Raw genomic sequence first — 9032 nt, forward strand, 5'->3', positions numbered from 1 at the left:
CTTATCAGGCCAACTAAAACAAGTTGTTTAGGGATGGGATATTAATCACTCTCCTGATTTCATGAAATGTCAGATAAAAAACTTAATTTCTTGGTAAGGTGGAGCTTCAGCATGAGTAACTCCATTTTGGTCTGGTCTGTTGGGTATAGTTCAGGAACTCAATCCAAAACCAAAGGCCTCCTCTATATTGTATTTAACAGGATGATTATTTCCACTATGAAATTGTATAATTATTTATCTGATTTTATTTTTGTTTTACCATTTCACCTTTTAAGGGGGAAAAGCCACAGTCGTTACTCTGCATATGAGAGTCAATGATTACCAGCCAATTAAATTCAACAAAAATTTACATACATAAACACTGTTTTAAACACATATGGAACACCAGAGAACCAAGTTAATAAAAAATTCCTAGGCTGGAGGAGTTTATGTTCTGGTGCAGGGAGAGAGAGAATAAGTAATATAAGTGATAAATTATTAAATTACATGTTGGGGTGTTGCATATTAAATTACTTGCCCTATGAAGATGGCTGGTGACCTTGACGGGTAGTTTCAGTGGGATGGAAGAGGCAAAGGTCAAAATGAAGTGGGTTGAAAAGTGAAATAGAGGAAAGGAATTGGAGACAGTGGATGTGTTGGTCAGTTTGTTTGTTTTGTTTTGTCACTATAACAAAATACCTGACAGGTAGGTATGAAGAAAAGACATTTATTTAGCTCACAGTTTTAGAGGTTGAAAAATTCAAAAAGCTCAACACAAGCCTGAATAGCGATGGCAGGGGAGCATGCAGAACCTAGCAAATGAGTGCACCTAAAACCAGCAGCACAGAGTGTGGATAGGATGGAACAGGTTTTCTTCTTTTGCCTGATTGCTTCATGTTGCCAATGACCTCCCACTGAGTTCTCTGTCTTAAAGATTTCACTACCCTGAGGACCAAAGCATAACAGTGCTTTGGGGGCACTCAAAACTACCCCAAACCAAAGCAATGGGTTTGGCTGTCTAGGAATTGGCAGTTGTCAGTCCCAAGAAAACTAAAGGACTTTTGTGATGGGAATGAAACCAGGGCTGGGAGAGTTCCTAGGGCCAGCTGCTTTAGTCCCTGTTGCTGGGTCATGAGAATTTCCCCTCCATCCTCTGAGCATTTGAGCCTTTAAGTCTGCTGAAAATAATTGGCAATGGATTAACAGGAGTAAAAGCATACAGATTTATTAATGTGCAAATGTGCATGGAAGCCACACAAAATATGAAAACTCAAAGAAGGGCCAGATGGTTGAGGCTTAAATACACTCTTCACAGAGTAGAAGGAAGTAGGGGTTGTAGACAATTTTAGAAGAAGAGCGAATGATTTGTAGGAGAGAGAAATGGGTCCAAAAACACACAATGGCCTGGGACAAAGTTTGTTTGCATTCTACACATGATATTTCTCAGTCTCTTCCTCTGTGGTATATGTTCAATCTTTTCTCATGGTTGAAATTGAAGGAAGAAGATTGAAGGCAATTTTGTCCCTCTTCGGTGGAGTCAGTCTTTAGCTAGGTAAAGACTAGGGCTTCAGAGAAAGCCCTTCCTTGCATTTGCTACTCCCCAGGTGCTCTCAGTTTGAAGTTTAAGGCAGTATATTTGGTCGAATCACTTTCTGAGCACCAATGTAGTAAATAGTCAGGGTCCTGGTAAAAATAAATGGCGTTCTCAAAAGAGGAAGCCTAAAGAGATTGTTGTAGATATGGGGGCTGACTTAAGGGAAGCCCCAAGGGGTGGTGAATTTGGGGAGTTCACCCCAGCAGAAGGACTCCCTGAAGGAGCAAAATCAGGGGCAGTTATGAATCAAGAGAGGGAGTTTTACCAACAGAAGAGTTGCCCACTGAAAGCCATAACAGAGCTTCTGCCAACCCAAGACTGGGCAGGGAATGAGGATAAATACCCCAACTCTTCCCTACTCTACCAGTCTATGATCTGTTGGTGTCTCCCATTGTCGGAGTCCAAGCAGAAGACAGAACACAAAGACACCTAGTTGATGCTGTTCACAGAGATCAGCTCCAGGACCCAGACCTCACAGAAGGTAGAGTGCAGACCTGGCGGACAAAGGAGGACTTATGCAATAATGTGTAAGCTCATGGCCCACAAATGACAGAGGCAGGAGACAGGAAGCAAACCTCAGATTAGCAAGTTTTCCTTTATTCTGCAGTGAGGTCCATGGATCAGGCACAGGAGGGCCCATTTACTGGAGATGGAGCTGGCCCCCAGGTTACAGAAGGAGTCTGGGTTTTTATAGGTTCATTGGAGAATGTGGACGTGCAGTTTGGACAGTTAGGAGCTAGTTGTACAGGTTAGAACTTTAACTTAGGAAGGTAGTTGTGAAAAGGTTGAAACTTGTTATTATCTGGGGAAATAGGAGTCCAGATCCCAGGGATAAGTACTCAACTCTTGCCCATTGCTTTTTTTTTTTTTTTTTTTTTCCCCCCTCTGGGATCCATTGTTTCCCAGAGTTTCAATATTTGCTCTGCCTCCATTTAGGGCTTAATTTGCAATGGGGGAAGTCCAGGGCCCAGCATTTCAGTATTTGCCTCCTTCCTTCAAGATGCACTGGGGCTGAGAAGGGGCGAATGTTTGCTTCTGGTGGAGATGCTGAGGATGAACCTGGGAAGGAATGAAAGTTTGCTTTTTCCCTTCAGGGCTCATTGTTATTGGGAAAGGGTGCACTGGGAGAGGTTTAATGTTTGGCCAATTTCTCCTCCCTCCTCCCAAGCCACACTGTCCCTCTATTTTTCTTGGTGAGCTGTCTTGTATGAATATTATTTTCTATAACCCTTCACCTTGTGTGAAAGAAGATGGGATCTAGTGCACAAATAGAGAAACTGACTTTAGATAGAAGCATGGACAGTGCATCTGCAGGAGGGGTTCTTAATCCTCATATATGCCATGCATTCTTTGAAGTGTGAAACCTTTGGATGCTCCTTAAAATAATGTTTTAAAAATGCATAAAAAAACAGCCAGGTGCATTGGTGCACATCTGTAATCCCAGTAGCTCAGGAAGCCAAGGCAGGAGGATTCTAAGCTTAAGACTGGCCTCAGCAACTTGCGAGACCTTAAGCAACTTAGCAACACCCTGTCCCAAAATAAAATATAAAAAATGGGCTGGGGATATGATTCAGTAGTTAAGTACCCTTGGTTCGATCCCCATCACCATAGGAATACAAAGAAAACTAATTATACTGAAACAGTTTTCAAAAATCAAATCTGTAATACCTTAATACATGTGAGTTTTGTTTGTTGGTTTGTTTTTATAGTCAAACTCAGGGCCTTGTGCATGCTAGGCAAGCATTGTACCACTAAGCTACATCCCCAGGCCATGTGTCTTTCTTTCTTTCTTTCTTTCTTTCTTTCTTTCTTTCTTTCTTTCTTTCTTTCTTTCTTTTTTTCTTTCTTTCTTTCTTTCTTTTTTTTTTTACCTCTGAGCCACATTTCAGCCCTTATTTTTTATTTTGAGACAGAGTCTTACTAAGTTGCTGAGGCTGGCTTCCAACTTGTGATCCTCCTGCTTCAGCATCCTGAGTCACTGGGGCTACAGGCAAGTGCCACCATGTTGCTATAAGGAAAAAGGGGGCACCTACCATTCTGGCTGCTTCGAAGCTGGAAGCGGGCAGTGAGGAGCAAGCAGTTTGGAGATCCCTTTTAAAAATCAGGTCAATCGAGGGGGTCCAAGGTAGAAGTCTGGTTGGGAAGAGCAGATTGTAAAGTCATCTGGGGGTGGGTGTTTCATTACAGACAAGTTTAATCTGGAGAATAGCAGCTTGATAAATTCCCCACTTTAAAACTTGTATACCTCGGCATAAATCTTGGTTGGAACCTCCAAATCTGATACCGCCATTTACCGGTGTCGAGTTCTGCTCCCTCTAATGTTGAAGTTTGAACACTAGAGAAGCACACCAAGGCAAGCATATTAAGCAGGTTTTATTTAAAAGTAATAAGACAGACTTCTCCCGGGAGGGAGAAGGGGGCCATGGCTAATGTTTTAAAATCCCCGTGTTTCTTTATTAACGCAATATAAAACATCTAGTACTTGTTCTAATAACTACCACAATTTCAAAGTAGTAGTATGTATGTACAGTATTCTACAATATTTACCAGACTTGTTTCATGTACCTATGGTGTCTATTTGGGCCACAAGCATAGACATCCCTAATGCTACTGTTTATTACCTACATTCATAGTTGAATGAAATGCTAGATTTCAGATAAAATTATTGAAAATATAAATTCATTCCCTTCACATATGCAAGATCATAGCCTCTTGGATTCAGTTCACAGGCCCATTCCCAGTCCTTTTTATTTTTTATTTCGAGATAGGGTCTTACTAAGTTGCTTAGGGCCTCATTAAATTGCTGAGGCTGGACTTGAACATGTGATCATCCTACCTCAACCTCCTGAGGTGCTGGGATTACAGGCATGAGCCACTGTGACCAGCTTGTCTTGCATTTTTCAGTGAAGAAAGAGTCAGGTCATGAGCCAAGAGTGAGGATGGAGAAGCAGATGTAAAAGGTATGAGAAGAGAGAAAGTGTAAAATTGTTTTTCAGGAAAGTGGGAAAGTGAATGGACTAGGAAGACATAATATGATTGCTAGGCAGTCTTAAGGGCCCATTTGAAGTTCATGGTCATGGACTGTAATACGAGACTGTTCAGCGAGATTGAGTATTCCTCTGGCTACATGAGGACAAGGCAGACTAGGGGTAGAGTTGTATTAACCACAGTTGGGGTTTTGCCATGTGAATATGACAAGAGTGACAAGAGAAGTGAAGGTGTGCATAAAGGAGGAATTGTAATTGTAACCCTGGAAATTGTTTCCTTGACATCGAGGAAATGCGAGACAGTGAAAAAGTGGGAGCCTCAAAGTGAAGGCCCTATAGGGCTTGAAGAATTGAGGAATCAAATTATGAGCGAGAATATACTAGAGAGACATGAGGTAGCATACAGACAATAGGATGTTAAACACAATCTTTGGTAGTAAGCAGAATAATGCTCCTTCCTTCTAAAATGTCTAAGTCCTAACCCCTGGAACCTGTGAGTATTATCTTACATGGCAAAAGCAACATTGCAGATATGATTAAGTACCCTAAAATAAGGTAGAGTTCTAGTTAACTTTTTGGTCTCTGTGACCAAAAGACCCACTAAGAACAATGTATTTTGGCTCACCATTTTAGAGGTTCACTCCATGGCCAGCCAACTCTACAGCTATGGGCCCAAGGTGAGGTAGAACATCATGGCAGAAGGACATGGCAGAGGAAATCAGCTCAGGACACAGCAACCAGGAAGAGAGAAAGAGAGCTCTGCTCACCAGGGATAAAATATAAACATCAAAGTCATGTCCCCAGTGACCTACTTCCTCCCACCACACTCTGTATACCTAGTTACCACCCAATTAGTACATGTCAGTGGATTAATCCATTGATTAGGTTCCAAATGTCACCATCTGATCACTTCACCTCTGAACATTTCCTATATTCTCACACATGAGGTTTTGGGGGACATTTCATATCTAAACCATAATAGGTCGCGATCCAAGATGGCGGCCTAGAGGGAGACTGCACCCCCAGTCGCTCCAGAACCCTGGAGTTAAGAAGGGGAGGCATTGAGAGACTCGGACTGAAATAGAGCCACGGGTGAGTCTGCCCACTGGGTAAAGCTCGGTCCGGGTGGCAGGCCCAGATAGAGGTGGCTTATCGGAGCCGGGCAGGGCAGCTAGAGTCACCCACAGGCAGCCCTGCGCACTCCGGCGGTGGGCCCCGCCCACACAGCCAGCTTCTCCAGGTTCTCGGAATGGAACTGGCCCGCTAGTGAGAGCCTTTCTGACCAGAACAAGCTCCGAGTCCCGGAGCCCCTGCAGCGCAGCGTACTCCGGCAACGAACCAGCGGAGAGCCGCGATCCGCAAACAGCCTCTGGGATTAGGGCAGGGCAGCCAGAGACCTCTTCAGGCAGCTCTACCCACTCCGGCTGCAGGCTCTCTTCACGGGGCGATCCAAGATGGCGGCCTAGAGGGAGACTGCACCCCCAATCGCTCCAGAACCCTGGAGTTAAGAAGGGGAGGCATTGAGAGACTCGGACTGAAATAGAGCCACGGGTGAGTCTGCCCACTGGGTAAAGCTCGGCCCGGGTGGCAGGCCCAGATAGAGGTGGCTTATTGGAGCCGGGCAGGGCAGCTAGAGTCTTCCCAAGGTAGCCTTCCACACTCCGGAAGTGGGCTCCTCCCACACGGCCAGCTGCACGGTGCAGGCCCACAGTGAGAGCATTTCCGCACAGAGCCAGTTCCAAACCGTGGAACCAGTAGGGGGCTAGGGGCAGTTTTCTTCGGATGAGCTGCTTTATCAGATTCCTCCAAGACATCAGGCTACTGAAGGCTGGGAGGTGATACACTGGAAATCTACCGGAACACTATAAGCCAGTAGCAGAAAACTGCAATATCTCAGGGTCCCACTGACAACTGACCAATATGAGAAAACAAGGGAAGAAAATGTCCCAAACAAACCTAGATACTACATCAATAAAACCCAATGACAGCACAGCAGAAGAAATGTCAGAAAGGGAGTTCAGAATGTACGTAATTAAAACGATCAGGGAAGCTAATGAGGAGATGAAAGAGCAAATGCAGGCATTGAAGGAGGAGATGAAAGAGCAAATGCAGGCATTAAATGATCGCACCAATCAACAGTTAAAAGACCAAATACGGGAAGCAAGAGATCATTTCAATAAAGAGTTAGAGATACTGAAAAAAAAAAAACAAACTGAAATACTTGAAATGAAGGAAACAATAAACCAAGTTAAAAACTCCATAGAAAGCATAACTAATAGGATAGAACACCTGGAAGACAGAACCTCAGACATTGAAGACAAATTATTTAATCTTGAAAGCAAAGTTGGCCAAACAGAAAAGATGGTAAGAAATCATGAACAGAATCTACAAGAATTATGGGATATCATGAAAAGGCCAAATTTAAGAATTATTGGGATTGAGGAAGGCTTAGAGAAACAAACCAAAGGAATGAACAATCTATTCAATGAAATAATAACAGAAAATTTCCCAAATCTGAAGAATGAAATGGAAAACCAAGTACAAGAGGCTTATAGAACTCCAAACATACAAAATTACAACAGACCCACACCAAGGCACATTATTATGAAAATACCTAACATACAAAATAAAGACAGAATTTTAAAGGCCGCGAGAGAAAAGAATCAAATTACATTCAGAGGGAAGCCAATAAGAATATCAGCAGATTTTTCAATCCAGACCCTAAAAGCTAGAAGGGCCTGGAACAACATATACCAAGCCCTGAAAGAAAACGGATGCCAACCAAGAATCTTATACCCAGCAAAACTTACCTTCAAATTTGACGATGAAATAAGATCCTTCCATGATAAACAAAAGCTAAAGGAATTTACAAAAAGAAAGCCAGCATTACAGAACATTCTCAGCAAAATATTCCATGAGGAAGAGATGAAAAACAATGATGCAAATCAGCAACAGGAGGCGCTAGCCTAAAGGAATAGCCAAATAAAGGAGAAACCAAATCATGTCAAAAACAAATATGAGTCAAATGACTGGGAATACAAATCATATCACAATAATAACCCTGAATGTTAATGGCCTGAATTCATCAATCAAAAGACACAGACTGGCAGATTGGATTAAAAAGAAAAATCCAACAATATGCTGCCTGCAAGAGACTCACCTCATAGAAAGAGACACCCATAGACTAAAGGTGAAAGGATGGGGAAAAACATACCATGCACACGGACACAGCAAAAAAGCTGGAGTATCCATCCTCATCTCAGATAATGTGGACTTCAAACCAAAACTAATCAGAAGGGATAAAGAAGGACATTACATGCTGCTTAAGGGAAGCATAAATCAGCAAGACATAACAATCATAAATATCTATGCCCCGAACATTGGCTCATCCACGTACGTCAAACAATTCCTTCTCAATTACAGAATTCAAATAGACCACAACACAATAATACTAGGCGATTTTAACACACCTCTCTCACCACTGGATAGATCGTCCAAACACAAATTGAATAAAGAAACTATAGATCTCAACAACACAATCAGCAATTTAGACTTAACGGACATATATAGAATATACCATCCAACAAAGAACGAATACACTTTCTTCTCAGCAGCACATGGATTCTTCTCTAAAATAGACCATATTTTATGCCACAAAGCTACTGTTAGCAAATACAAGAAGATAGAGATACTACCTTGTACTCTATCAGATCATAATGGATTGAAATTAGAAATAAATGACAGAATAAAAAACAGAAACTTCTCCAATACCTGGAGACTAAATAATACACTATTATATGATGAATGGATAACAGAAGACATCAGGAGGGAAATAAAAAAATTCTTAGAAGTAAACGAGAACAAAGACACATCATATCAAAATCTCTGGGACACTATGAAAGCAGTACTTAGAGGAAGATTTATTTCATGGGGTGCATTCAAAAAAAGAAGTAGAAATCAACAAATAAACGACTTAACACTACAGCTCAAAGCACTAGAAAAAGAAGAGCAGACCAATACCAAAAGTAGTAGAAGACAGGAAATAGTTAAAATCAGAGCCGAAATCAACGAAATCGAAACAAAAGAAACAATCGGAAAAATTAACAAAATAAATAGTTGGTTCTTTGAAAAAATAAATAAAATTGATAAACCCTTAGCCACACTAACAAAGAGAAAGAGGGAGAAAACTCAAATTACTAAAATTCGGAATGAACAAGGAAACATCACAACAGACACGAGTGAAATACAAAACATAATTAGAAGCTATTTCGAAAATCTATACTCCAACAAAACAGAAAACCTCGAAGACATCAACAAATTTCTAGAGACATATGAACTACCTAAACTGAACGAGGAGGACATACACAACTTAAATAAACCAATTTCAAGCAATGAAATAGAAGAGGTCATCAAAAGCCTACCAACAAAGAAAAGTCCAGGACCAGATGGGTTCTCAGCCAAGTTCTACAAAA

This window comes from Sciurus carolinensis, chromosome 3 (assembly GCF_902686445.1).
Source record: "Sciurus carolinensis chromosome 3, mSciCar1.2, whole genome shotgun sequence".
NCBI lineage: Eukaryota > Metazoa > Chordata > Mammalia > Rodentia > Sciuridae > Sciurus > Sciurus carolinensis.